Source organism: Canis lupus, chromosome 26, assembly GCF_048164855.1.
Source record: "Canis lupus baileyi chromosome 26, mCanLup2.hap1, whole genome shotgun sequence".
Taxonomy (NCBI): Eukaryota; Metazoa; Chordata; class Mammalia; order Carnivora; family Canidae; genus Canis; species Canis lupus.
The window spans coordinates 19,549,302-19,564,438 of record NC_132863.1 but is presented as its reverse complement, the minus strand read 5'-3'; the positions used below and the strand labels follow the sequence as shown (position 1 = coordinate 19,564,438).

Genomic DNA, 15,137 nt, shown 5'->3' with positions numbered 1-15,137 from the left:
GAGGTAATCAAAACAAATTACAGACCATTTAGAAATTAATCACATTGGAGGAAAAAGCCTTGTACTAAGAGAAAAATTCGTATTTTCAATCTTATATTATCAATCTAAAAAGAATTATCAAAATAAATGAACAAAAGAATTCACTTTGGAAGCTAGAAAAAGAACAAATCAAACAAAATAAAACAGAAGATATTAATATAGGTCAAACAAAAATAGGTGAATTAAAACAAACAAAATATCTACAGGGGAACTGAAATCAACCAACTAACCAATACAATATTAAAGTGTGGAAGAGATAAAAGCTACTGATAAGCTGATATTAAAAAAAAAACTATAAGAGAATTTACTTAAACCTAGATTAAATGTACCATTTTACAGGAATATGAACAACCAAAACTGGCTCAAGAAGAAATCCTGAAAATATAGAACTCTGTCTTCACAATAAAAGCTCAGACCTGATGGCAATGGAGGTGGAACTCCATCTAAACTTGTACAGATAATTCCTCTGCCAGATAAACTGATACAGAGAGAGACAGTCAGACAGACAGAGAGGTTGAGAGAAAGAACACATCCCAACTCATTTAAAGAGGTAAGCATAATCATGAAGCCAAAACCAAAACTATACAGTGGAGTTCACAAACTCGAGGCTTATATGCTGAATCTGGCCTTGTGAATATATTTTGTTTGGCCTATACAAAGTTATAAAAATTGAGATAACAGTTTAAATTTGGGAGATTTTATATATAATTTGCAATGTCTACTAGCTTTACACGGAAAAAGATCAGAAGATCTGATGATTCTGGGCTTCATTCTTGCATGGCAGCAATTGCTCAGTGGCCTTGGGGCCTCCAAGCTGCCATGTTGTTGGACAAATGGGAGGGAGGAGAGGAGGAGATATTCTTACATACTAGGGTGAGTGCATCCTTGGGCCTTGGTCAGTATGCTCTCCTTTGTCACAATTTCCACCACCCCCTAACACTCCCTAACTCCGAACCAAATGTCAGTGGTCACTTATTGTTGTACTTATCCTGTTACTTTTCTCAAAGAAGATAAATATTTCTACTTCTATCAAAAAATAAAAGAAATCAAGGATTACATGATTTTGTTTTCTACCAAAGTGCACTTGAATAATTCAATTTTCTACCTGGCCCTGTTGCGCAAAGTTTGTGACCCTCGCTTATGGTTTTTGTCTTTGATTTGAGATTATAGAAATTCTCATCTATATTCTTTATACCAACATGGTTTTGCATCATAAATTTATTTTATTATTTTTTTAAGACTTTATTTATTTATTCATAGAGACACAGAGAGAGAGAGAGAGAGAGGCAGAGACACAGGCAGAGGGAGAAACAGGCACCATGCAGAGAGCCCGACGTGGGACTCGATCCAGGGTCTCCAGGATCACGCCCTGGGCTGCAGGCGGCGCTAAACCGCTGCGCTACCGGGGCTGCCCTGCATCATAAATTTAAATATGTATTCAGCGGCCGTGCGGGGGATGGGACGTCCCTCTGGGAGCCATGGCCCAGTTCGTCCGTAACCTCGCCGCTCTGGCGCTGCTGAACGCTGCTGTGACTTACTCGAAGCCTCGATTGGCCACATTTTGGCACTATGCCAGGGTTGAGCTGGTTCCTCCAACCCCTGCTGAGATCCCAACAGCTATTCAGAGCTTGAAAAAAATAGTCAAGAGTGCTCAAACTGGTAGCTTCAAACAGCTCACAGTTAAGGAAGCTCTGCTGAATGGTTTGGTGGCCAACGAGGTGTGGATGTGGTTTTATGTTGGCGAGATCATAGGCAAGCGTGGCATCATTGGCTATAATGTTTGAAGACCAATCTTTAACATCTCTTTCTATGTGGCTTATTATTTGAGTGTTCTTGGACCATATGTGATCAGACTGGTATTTGAATAAAATAAGATAATGTATCTAAATAAACAAACAAACAAACAAATAAATTTATTTAAATATGTAATCTGGGCAGCCCGGGTGGCTCAGCGGTTTAGCGCTGCCTTCAGCCCAGGGCCTGATCCTGGTAGACCCAGGATCGAGTCCCACGTCAGGCTTCCTGCATGGAGCCTGCTTCTCCCTCTGCCTGTGTCTCTGCCTCTCTCTCTTTCTCTCTGTGTCTCCCATGAATAAATAAATAAAATCTTTAAAAATAAATAAATTTGTAATCCATCTTGAAACTACTGCATGGAAAAAAGACCTAAAATTGGTTTTCCAAATGGTTAGTCATTTGTTCCAATAGCATTTATAAAGTTCTTTCTCTTCTGTCTTAAAATTCTACCTTTTTGGGCAGCCCGGATAGCTCAGAGGTTTAGTGCCGCCTTCAGCCTGGGGCGTGATCCTGGAGACCCGGGATGGAGTCCCATGTCGGGTTCCCTGCATGGGGCCTGCTTCTCCCTCTGCCTGTATCTCTGCCTGTGTCTCTCCTGAATAAATAAATAAAATCTTTAAAAAAAAATTCTACCTTTTTCAGAGTCACTTTTTTAAACAATATTTTATTTATTTATTCATGAGAGACAGAGAGAGAGAGAGACAGAGACAGAGAGACAGAGACATAGGCAGAGTGAGAAGCAGGCTCCATGCAGAGCGCTGGATGTGGGACTCGATCCCGGGACTCCAGGATCACACACTGGGCCAAAGGCAGGCGTTAAACCACTGAGCCACCCAGGGATCCCCCAGAGTCACTTTTATATATGCCTGAGTCTGTTCCTGGATCTTGTAGTCCCTTCCCCTTTTTCTATGATAATGGCCTGCTTCAGCTCCCAATGTTTTGTTTTAATACAGTTCTAGCATACCAACAATTCATACACAATAGAACATTATTTCCATTAATAGTCTTAAAAAATATTTTCAAGGCTATTTTTTTATACCATCTTTTTTCACATAAGCAATTTATAAAGCAGCCTGTTGGGAAACAAACCATAAGAGACTGTTAACTATAGGAAACAAACCGAATGTTACTGGAGGGGAGGTGGGTGGGGGATGGGGTAACTGGGTAATGGGCATTAAGGAGGGCACTTGATGTAATCAGCACTGGGTATTATGTGCAACTGATGAATCACTAAATTCTATCTCTGAAACTAATAATATACTATATGTTAATTAAATTAAATTTAGATAAATTAAAAAATATATACTGTTGGGAAGTTGACTAAAATTATATTAAATTTATAGCTTATTTTAGGGACCTTATTTTTCATTTATTCTAGTTTTACTTTACGCTTCTCAATAGATTTGTATAGCTTTATTCATATAGGAGTTATACTTTCCTTTAGTTTATTTCCAGTTATTATACATATTTTTGTTGTTATTATAAATGGGATCTTTTCTTCTATTTTATTTTCTTTCTTTTTTCTTCCATTATATTTTCTAAGCTGGTCATTCCTGGCATAGTAAAAAGCTACTGCTTTTTGCATATTTATTTTGGAGCCTAAGATGGAAAATTTTTTAGGGTAGGTGCAACTAACTGCTTGCATAAAAATAAATCTTTTTTTAAAGATTTATTTATTTATTCGTGATTGACAGAGAGAGAGAGAGAGAATGAGAGAGAGGCAGAGACACAGGCAGAGGGAGAAGCAGGCTCCATTCAGGGAGCCCGATGTGGGACTCCATCCTAGGTCTCCAGGATCATGCCCTGGGCTGAAGGCGGCGCTAAACCACTGAGTTACCCAGGCTGCATAAGTATACTGGCTTTAAGTGTCAAGTCTGGAAAATAAGTACATGCCAAACTCTCAATCTGTAGGCAAAAGTCTGGTTTTCTCTACAATAACTTCAAATTTTCTTTTACTGGAGTTTTCTTCCTATTTGCAACACCCCCCTTCCCCTGCCATTATTTAAAGCAGAGTTGCAGAAACAAAAAACTAGTTATATAGGATTTATTATAACCTATTTGTCCATTCCATCTGTATTTCATTTTATTTTTTAAAAGATTTTATTTATTTATTAATGAGAGATACAGAGAAAGAGGCAGAGACACAGGCAGAGAGAGAGAAGCAGGCTCCATGCAGGGAGCCTGACGTGGGACTGGATCCCAGATCTCCAGGATCACACCCTGGGCCGAAGGCAGGCACCAAACCGCTGAGCCACCCAGGCATCCCTCCATCTGTACTTTAATCTTGATCTTTTCCAGTTAGCCTCAATTTTATTGACCACTCCACTATTCCTATGACATTTTTTCTCTTAAGGGATATAAATTTTTGGGATCCCTGGGTGGCGCAGCGGTTTGGTGCCTGCCTTTGGCCCAGGGTGCGATCCTGGAGACCCGGGATCGAATCCCACGTCGGGCTCCTGGTGCATGGAGCCTGCTTCTCCCTCTGCCTGTGTCTCTGCCCCTCTCTCTCTCTCTGTGACTATCATAAATAAATAAAAAATTAAGGGATATAAATTTTTAAATACTTTTATCACCATGCTTCCAGGTTTTTTTTTTTTTTTAATTCTAACCAGGATTTTTTTTTAATGCTATTAATGCTAGGTTTTTTGTTTTTTGTTTTTTTGTTTTTAATTTATTCATGACAGACAGAGAGAGAGGGGGGGTGGGGGCAGAGACACAGGCAGGGGGAGAAGCAGGCTCCATCCAGGGAGCCCGACATGGGACTCTATCCCAGGTCTCCAGGATCATGCCCTGGGCCGAAGGCGGCGCTAAACCGCTGGGCCACCTGGGCTACCCCTAGCCAGTTTTTAATAGTCACTGTGTCATTTATCCTTTTCAGCCCTATTATTGATAATCCCATTCCTTCTGCATTTTAGTTTTTTTTTTCTTATTTTTCATTATTCATTGTTTTCTCTGGGTTTACATAAAGCTTTTCTCTTTGTTGGTGTTGCCCAGGTTCTAAATTCAAGCTGTGGTGCTATCTTTGCTGACCACAACTGAAGTCTGTCTCCTTAAACATTTTATATTTCAGATGTTTGTTATTTTAGTGGGTCTCTTTTTACTCTGTCATATTCCCACTACTTATTTTGTGTTGGCTCTATAAAGACTTTTTCTCCATTTTTGTGTAATGATAAAGTCTCCATATTCAGTTTAAATCATTCTATCAGATATTTATTTATTTATTTATTTATAAAGATTTTATTTATTTATTTGAGACAGTGATAGTGAGAGATAGTGAGAGAAAGCATGAGCAGGGGGTGGGGAGAGGGAGAAGCAGGTTCCCCCTAAGCAGGAAAGCCTGATGTGGGCTCCATCCCAGGACCCCAGGACCATGACCTGAGCCGAAGGCAAGATGCTTAACCAAGTGAGCCACCCAGGTGCCCCATTCCATCAAATTTTTATGAGATTTACTTTGATAACAGTGAGGTATTCAAATTTGATGTCTTCTATTCCTCTCTGACCTTTATCCCAAGCACAACCATAAATGCCTTATAATTTCACAAATAATCTCTTAGCGGCACTTAATGACCAACTTCTATTTAATTCACAGTCTTGTGGTTAACTAAGGATGGAACTCTTAAAGAGTATGGATTGTAGGAAAAGAGGAGAGTAATGCTGAGATAAAAGGAGTATGAAATGAGAAACAAGTTGTAAGGAAGGAAAATACTTCACATCAGAATTACAAAGGCAGTGAAAAGAAATAAGATGCAATGAGAAGTTCTCATTCTCAACATGAAACAAACCTTAGGTGTAATACAATACCTGCTTACTTTTAGAAATAATCGGATTTTTCCCCCAAGAAAACAACATGTTTTTTCTCACAACAAAAGAATTCAAAATGCAATAGGAGAACAATGCCTATGTCACTCAAAACTCTAATTACCTGGGGATGTTTAATTTTCAACATCTCTTAAGTTTGATGAATGGGCCAGTGAGCCTCTTTCTTTAGAGATAGATCATATTCTACATTAATGGCTCATCATCTCCTGAGTTCCTGTGCATGTGGGCATAATAGACACCTGCAGAGCATAAAACAAATATAATTCTTAAAAATTTGGTAAAAGCTTCCAGTTGCCAGAGGAAATAGATTATTGTTGGGGTAATGGTAATCTACTTATTTACTAGAATACAAAGATGGATTATGAAAAGAAAAATCTTCAGTATTAACTTTTTTGAAAAAATTTTCGATTTTGTAATGGATATGTTATTTGAGAAATTATTTCAAGGAATTATATCTTTTCTACTTCTTCAAGAAAACCAACCTAATTATCAAGAAGGTATTAAAATAACCATTTGCAGATGATAGTAAAATAAAAAAGAATACTTATTAATAAATATAAACAATATATTAATATGAAAGACACAAAAGATGTAAATAATTGAAAACATGTATCTACTTCTTGGCAGTGGAAACTCAATACTATAAAGATGTCAATTTTCTTTAAATCTAATGCAAACAAAATAAAAAATATTGACAGAATTTGGCTTTTTTGGAGGGCAGAAGGTGGTTAGAGAAGCTAATTCTAGTTCAATAGGAAATATGAAAATGAGAGAACAGCCAGACACATTCCAAAAAAGAAAAACTTGTGTTTCTACCATATGAACCGACAGATTAACAGGACAGAATAGAGATATGGTAGTTAATCATAGCTGCTGTTTGCCAAATACCTTCATCTTTCCATCTTCCACCTTCATTTTTTCATGTACATTGACTGTACATTGTATGTACAGTCAATACATGCATGACTGTATTGATGGTGTGAGACTCTCCAGAGCCCTCTTTCCTTTAGCCGGGACAACCAGCAATGTTCAAGATGACAGCAACTCTGTTAGCCAAAGTTTTTGAGTGAAAGTCATGGCACAGAACTTCCAAGTGACCTTTAATGGCCTTGTACCAAAAGGAAAGATATTTCTTATTATAAGCCACTAAGATTTTTTTAAGCCACTAAGATTTTTTTAAGCCACTAAGATTCTGAGGTTGTTTGTTACTATAGTATAACCTAGCCTACCCTGGTAGATACAAAAAAGCTGAAGAGCAGTCCAAATTCATATAGGAATCTAATATACCATAAAGTTGATATTACCCAATAGTTGATATTACTTATTAGCAAGCACTCTCATACATTATTGCCAATTAGTAAAACTATCAGCCTCCACGAGAACTTAGCAAAATTATACATGGATTTACATTGATTCAGCAACTCTACATTTAGTATTTTAACTTCCTTTAAAAAAAAAAAAGGATTTTATTTACTTGAGAGTGTGCATGTACCTATACTTGTGAGCTGGGGGGAGGGCCAGAGAGGGAGGGAGGGACAAGCAGATTCCCTGCTGAGTGGGGAGTCAGACATGGGGCTAATCCTAGGGCCTCAAGATCATGACCTGAGCCAAAGTCAGATGCTTACTGACTGAGCCATGCAGGTGCCCCAATAATTTAACAGTCAAATATGCTTACATGTGTACTCAAAACCACATATGTACCAGGGTCTTTGCAGCCCTGCTTATAATAGCCAAAAGGCTAGAAGCAACCTAAATATGTAACTGGTTATAGTTTATCACCACAGCCTAAATTTACAATTGTTAAAAAAAAATGCTATGAATAAGATATTTAGGAATAAACCTAACTGAAGAGGTGAGAGACCTATACTCTGAAAACTATAAAATACTGATGAAAGCAACTGAAAATGACAAAGAAGTGTAAAGACATTCCATGCTCATGGATTGGGAGAAAAAATATTGTTAGAATGTCTATACTACCCGAAGCAATCTACATTTAATGAAATCCCTATCAAAATACCAACAACATTTTTCATAGAGCCAGAACAAGCAATCCTAAAATTTGTATGGAACCTGAAAAAGAAAAACAATGCTGGAGGCACAATTCCAGACTTCAAGTTATACTACAAAGCTGTAGCAATCAAAACAGTATGGTACTGGCACAAAAATACACACAAAGATAATGAAACAGAATGAAAAACCCAGAAATAAAGCCACAATTACATGACCAATTAATCTTTGGCAAAGCAGGAGGAATATCCAATGGGAAACAGTCTCTTCAAAAAATGGTGTTGAGGGATCCCTGGGTGGCGCAGCGGTTTGGCGCCTGCCTTTGGCCTAGGGCATGATCCTGGAGACCCAGGATCGAATCCCATGTCGGGCTCCCGGTGCATGGGGCCTGCTTCTCCCTCTGCCTGTGTCTCTGCCTCTCTCTCTCTCTGTGACTATCATAAATAAATAAAAAAATTAAAAAAAAAAAAAAAAAAAAAAATGGTGTTGCAAGGGACACCTGGATGGCTCAGTGGTTAAGTGCCTGCCTTTAGCCCAGGGCGTGATCTTGGAGTCCTGGGATCGAGTCCCACATCAGGCTCCCTGCATGGAGCCTGCTTCTCCCTCTCCTTCTCTGTGTCTCATGAATAAATAAATAAAATCTTTAAAAAACAAAACAGAACAAAAAACATGGTGTTGGGCAGCCCCGGTGGCGCAGCGGTTTAGCGCCGCCTGCAGCCCCAGGCGTGATCCTAGAGACCCTGGATGGAGTCCCACGTCAGGCTCTCTGCGTGGTGCCTGCTTCTCCCTCTGCCTGTATCTCTGCCTCTCTCTCTCTCTGTCTCTCTCTCTGTCTCTATGAATAAATAAATAAAAAATCTTTAAAAAATGGTGTTGGGAAAACTGGACAGCAACATATAAAAAAATAAATTTGAAATGGATTAAATACCAAAATGTGAGACCTGAAGCTATTAAAATCCTAGAAATGAACATGGGCAGTAACTTCTTTGACATCAGTTGTAGCAATTTTTTTCTAGATATGTCTCCTGAGGCAAGGGAAACAAAAGCAAAAATAACTATTGGGACTATACCAAAATTTTGAAAAGCTTCTGCACAGAGAAGGAAACAATCAACAAAACTAAAAGGCAACCTATGGAATGGAAGAAGGTATTTACAAATAATATATCCAATAAAGGGTTAGTATCCAAAATATATAAAGAACTTCTAAAACTCAATACCCAAAAAATAATCCAATTAAAAATGACCAGAAGACATGAACAGATATTTCTCCAAAGACATACAGATGGCCAATAGACACATGAAAAGATGCTCACTATTACTTATCACTAGGGAAATGCAAATCAAAACTACAATGAGCTCTCATCACCTTACACCTGTCAGAACAGCTAAAATCAACAACACAGGAAACAACAGGTGTTGGGGAGAATGTGGAGAAAAAGGAACCCTACTGCACTGTTGGTGGGAATGCAAACTGGAGCAGCCACTCTAGAAAGCCTCTGGAGGTTCCTCAAAAAGTTAAAAATAGAACTACCCTACAATCCAGCAATCACACCACTGGGTACTTACCCAAAGAATACAAAGACACCAATTCAAAGGGAGACATGCACCCCTATGTTTATTGCAGCATTATTTACAATAGTCAAAATTTGGAAGCAGCCCAAGTGTCCATTGATTGATGAATAAAGATGATGTATAAATATACAATGGAATATTAGTCATAAAAAATGAAATCTTGCCATTTACAACATGGATGGAGCTAAAGAATATAACACTAAGCAAAATAAGCCAGTTAGAGAAAGACAAATACCATATGATTTCACTCATGTGGAATTTAAAAAACTTTTAATTTAAATTCAGTTAATTAACATATAACATATTATTGTTTCGGAGGTGAAGGTCAGTGATTCATATGTAGAATTGAAGAAACAAATGAACAAAGGGGAAAAAAAGAGGCAAACCAAGAAACAGACTCTTAACTATAGAGAACAAACTGACCACTATGAGAAGAGAGGTGTGTGGGGGCATGGATGCAATAAGTGATGGGGATTAAAGAGTGCACTTGTCATGATGAGCACCAGATGATTTTTTAAAAAGCTTTAAAAAAAGATTTATTAAGATTTTATTTATTAAAAAAAAGATTTTATTTATTTACTCATGAGAGACACATAGAGAGAAGCAGAGACACAAGCAAAGGGAGAAGCGAGTTCCCTGCGGGGAGCCTGATGCGGAACTTGATCCCAGGACTCTGGGATCATGACCTGAGCCAAAGGAAGATCCTCAACCACTGAGCCACTCAGGTGCCCCTAAAAGATTTTAAAAATGTAGATTGTGCTGATCTGTCATCATTTCATGATAATATCACTAAGTAAACAAAATAAAAACAAGGTATAAAAATGTTTATGTGGTACATTACCATAAATGTAAAAAGATTGAGAAGCTAGCTTTGTATATGTCAAACATGTCTCTTAGAAGGATATTCATAAAAAACTGGTATCAGTGACTATTTCTGACAGGGCTGGAAGACTGATTTTTCACTGAATAGCTATTTAAAATACCTTTTGTATTTTATAATATGTGAACATATTACTTATTATAAGAGAATAAAAAAGAAATTTAATTGTAAATGGAGATAGAAAAAGGTTCCCTGTGTTTATTTGTAACGATTTGTAAGGATTTTTCAAATTTGATTATTATTTCAAGGACCTGTTTAAAATCTTGGCCTTATCTGGATAGACATGGTGAGGAAAATTTTCCACAAGATTTATTAGATAAATATCCTATAGCTACCCATCTTAAATCGACATTTGCTTAATTTTTTAATGATGATCTTAATTCTTCCTTTACAAGTAAATATATTTCTTCTCTGAGTTGTCTAATATTTCTAGAACAATGTTAAAAATACAATGGATATTGTTGTCTTATTTGTAATCTTAGGAGATTGCTGTTTATCAATAAATAGAATGTTCATAGCATGAGACACAGAGACAGACACATTGACACCATATATTAAGGAAGTCTCCATTTGTTCCTAATAAACTACTTTTTACTGAATTGGAAAATGCATTCCTTGAGGATTTTACTTTATTTTACCAATTCAGTAACAATTCATCGTTTTCATTTTTCTCTTATTCAAAGGTAAGCACTTGGGGACTACTGATGAGCAGCTTTGACTTCACTAGAAGATCTTCTATTGCTTTGATCTTTTGGTCTTGGCTTTAGATTGGGATTTTTTTTTAAAAAGAACCTGGTTGATCTATGTGAGGCTGCTTTAGTGAAGCAACTAAATCAGGAGACAGACACAGCAAGAAGAATTAACATATGATTGAAGTGACACAGCAGCCTTCCACCAGACACTGAATCAGAGCATTTAACCATCTAAAATATGGACTAGAACCAACTTTACACCCCTCAGATATAAAATTAAAAAATAAAATTTTACCACAGACAGTTGGCAGCACTACTTAAATATTCTGACTGAGCTCCTTTTTTCCAATTTATTATAGAATAACTTTTGGAAACAAACTACAGGATTACAAGTCTCATATAATTAGTAGACTGAACATTTTAACTTTCTAGGGTCTTTCTTGAAAATAGCTACATAGATTCCATTGATGGCTTTTACTTTAAATTTCAGGAAAAATCAACAAATTTGGAGCTTTCATATTTGAAATTCTTTTCTTAGTGTTATGACTTCTAAAGCAAAAGGGCTAGACATTGGCTTAAATAAGAAAAAATAATGTGCATGTAAATCTCTATGTTAAATAGACTATATATAATATTCAGTTTACTGCTTCATGTTTCTTAATCATATTGGTTCAAGCTCAAATTATTGTTTTTTTAATGTTTCATATATATATATTTAAGATTTTATTTATTTATTTATTTATTTATTTATTTATTGAGACAGAGAGAGAGGCAGAGACACAGGCAGAGGGAGAAGCACGCTCCATGCAGGGACCCTGATGTGACTCAGGGGTCTCCAGGATCACTCCTCTGGCTGCAGGTGGCGCTAAACTGCTGCACCACCGGGGCTGCCCTCAAAATGATTGTTAATGAAAAAGATTCAAAATATTATTAGCACAATTATAAATGTTAACTCCTATGGATTTTGATTGCACTCAGTGCTGCAATACAATTAATCTAGGAAAAAAATCACCTCAAAAATTACTGAAACTGGAGAATCCTTTTTCTTCAAACAATTCTTTAGGATATGAACCAAAATAAGCATTTTGCATAGTGTTTTAGAGTTTATGGGTAGCATTTACATAAATTTTATTTAATCCTTAAAATCACTGTGGGGTGGGTATTATACTCTGTATTCAGATGATGGAATTAAGACTTAAAAAGTCCAGTTAACTCCCAACTGAAACCACTGAGTGGTGGAAGAGGGACTGAAACTCCTATCTGAATCCCATGAGATTTTGCTGCCTTCCACAGACCTTACTAAGCTTGTATCTGACTATTAGTGTTTGAATGCATGCACAAATAAAATGATTTCTATGACAAGCTCATTTGGGCAGTCAGTATGCTGATACATCCTGGGTCACTGTCAGTGCCTTTGAGAGAAACTCAAGAAAGGCGAACACCAGAATTGCCAATTTGGAACTGTGGGAAAAAAAAAAAATATATATATATATATATATTTAAACTTTTGATTTTGAAATAACTTTAGATTTACAGAAAAGTTGCACAAGTTACCATAAACTCTTCATCTAGCTTCCTCTATAGTTAAATTCTTACACAACCATGGTATAAGGACAGGAAATCAACACTGGTACAATACTATTAACTAAACTGCAGATTCAAATGTCACTAGTTTTTCTATTGATGTTCTTTTTCTTTTCTTGGATCCAATCCAAGATCTTATGTCACATTTAGTTATGTCTCTTTAGTCTTCTCCAATCTGTGACAAAGAACTGTTTTTTTTTTAAATTAAAATTAATCAAAGCTTATTTTATTCTGAAAATGTCATGGCATTTCTGGAAACAGCACTGAATATTGAAAACTTGCCTTGGGAATTGCTGAGTGTATGCAATAACCAAGAAAATATCCTGAAATAAGGAGCAAGAGTGGCCCTAAAGACAGAAAAAGAGTCAGTCTTTAAATAAAGGGGAATGTTGGGTAAACATCTTCTGGAGAAGCCAGTTGTATTTAAAGCATTTGCCCACAGAAAATTTATCAACAATTATAATACCCTGGAAAAACACAGAGTACCAGACAGAAATCAATACAACTCTAACGGAGCAGTCATGAAAGATAAATTTGTTTTTAAATTAAAGGATGTGATTTTGTTCAGTCTATAGGTAAGTTAACTTAATAATTACATTCAAGTATACAAAAGGTTATTAGAAGGCACTAATTTCCTTTATATATATATATATATATAATTTCCTTTATATATGGGACCCCTTTTGTAAATTGTAGCATAAAAGTGGCTGAGTGGTGGGTGATCTAATTCAAACCCTGAACCACTGAGAAAGTGCAGTCTCTAGACCCTATCCAAGTTACTTTGGGATACATGGCAAGAAGGTTCTCTATAAACCTTTACAGGTTACCTCCTATTCTTGAGAGTTCTTTGAGCACATTAATTCCAGAAATTTAATGGGGAATTCTCAATTACCCAGTAAAGGTAATGGTTTTTCAGAATTTTTACATGAACTATGAATCCCTGAAGAAGAAAAGTTACAAGGCATAAATTATATGTACTAAAACCTAAAAAAGTTAAATAAACCACAAGCACTTCTAGAGTGATAAAACAGGAACAAGCTAACAAATGAAAAAGATTCTGTTTGAAGAGTCTGTTATTGTACAACCTTAAAAATAAGAGAAAGCAATATATATGTGGTTTAGAAATTCACCAGCCAGGAAATGATGGTAAATCAGAGGGCTCCATCACAATAAGTAAGCTCTATGGATGATGCCATAAGAAGAGGCATTAAGTGTAGAGTCAACTTTAGCTACTCCCCTCGCTAGGACTGCAGGCAAGTCTCAATTTCCTCATGTGGTAAGTTAACAACATCTGTCTCTGGAAAGTGTACCTGGTACAGAGTGTTCATCAGCATTATCAAGATCTTCTCTAGTTCTGTGGTGTGAGGTTAGCATTGAGTTGGTGTCTGAGGTTTCTTGCATCAAGGACAATTTGAGCCTAGGCTACAATTTCCTGCGCCACTTTGTTTCAACCCAAATCTTTGAGCCTGAGCCATGAGTGGACTGCTTTCTAAAGTGATTTGGAGTAGGGAATTCTGAATTTGTTTAGCTACATATCTTCAACAACTGCTTCTAGATGTCTAATCTGTGTAAATGAAAAGCCTATCAGTTTTTAGATCTTAATTTTGTAGAATTCTACAGTCATAAAATAGCATCTAAGATGCTCACAACTAACTCAGCAAATCCCAAATAGTTATGAAACCAGCAAAGTATTCAGGCTGCCTGGTTCTTTGACACTGGTGATAATTACCTTAAGTTTCTAGATATTATGGTCCTTTTTTTAATTTTTATTTATTAATGATAGTCACAGAGAGAGAAAGAGAGGCAGAGACATAGGCAGAGGGAGAAGCAGGCCCCATGCACCGGGAGCCCGATGTGGGACTCGATCCCCGGTCTCCAGGATCGCGCCCTGGGCCAAAGGCAGGCGCCAAACCGCTGCGCCACCCAGGGATCCCAGATATTATGGTCCTATGCATGGCCTCAAAGTCTCTCCTTTGTTTACTGGGATCACTTTGTTCTTTTAGGACAGATATGAGAAGACTTCATCGTTAGGTTGATTTCAGGCAGACTATGGAACAGCTGAGATAATGGCACAAATGAAACATGTTAGTTCAATATTCTGGGGGTGAGTCTGGTTCTGCTGATTTTGGATTTTTAAAAATTCTGAAAAGGTCACAACCATTCCAGAACAGTGAATAATTCTCTCAAAATGAGTTTTTAAGAGTCAAGACTTGCAATATCATTAGCCCTGGAAGTTCTTTCCTATATAAAAACATTTTATAAGACCACTACTAATCTTCATCATGCAAAATACTATTATTTTGACTTTGTATATGGATATAGTAAAGACATTTACAAGTTTGTAATTTTTTCCCCCTTCAAGATCAAGGATAAGAGATGGGTGGCTCAGGTCAGATGAAGTCTTACAGGGCATATGTTCCTGCCCTGTAAAAGTAAGTAAAGTCACTGTATATTTAGGGTTAGGTCTACTTTCTGTTTGATCAGTTTTCTTAGGGGCTACTGGGCTCAGTGGGAAAAATCCATACTAACCAAACTCACAAGAGGCTAGCTCATAAATCATAATATCAGTTCATGAATTCAAACTATGAAATATATCTAGCAGTCCTCTCTTGAAAGATTCTGTACATTAACTCAATTACAGAAAAGAGAATCATATATTCTTGAGATGTTCCCATTACATTGTCAGCTCTTCACCTGTAAAATGACATTTTCATTTTAAGAACCAGGATCATGTACAGAAATATAAAACA

General features: G+C 36.9%; 1 protein-coding gene and 1 pseudogene across 4 annotated transcripts in view; one reads left to right on the top strand and one right to left on the bottom strand.

Annotated features, from left to right (window-relative positions):
* Positions 1-15,137, bottom strand: part of RNF24 (ring finger protein 24) — an 82,025-nt gene that overhangs the window by 49,517 nt on the left and 17,371 nt on the right. Inside the window, exon 2 of one of the 4 annotated variants that reach the window (XM_072800207.1) lies at positions 5,756-5,891. The exons of the other annotated variants lie outside the window; for them this stretch is intronic. The gene's annotated coding sequence lies outside the window, so the exon portion shown is untranslated. The remainder of the gene's footprint in view (positions 1-5,755; positions 5,892-15,137) is intronic. 4 annotated transcript variants of the gene reach the window in all.
* LOC140617858 (ATP synthase subunit g, mitochondrial pseudogene) lies at positions 1,494-1,951 on the top strand (annotated as a pseudogene).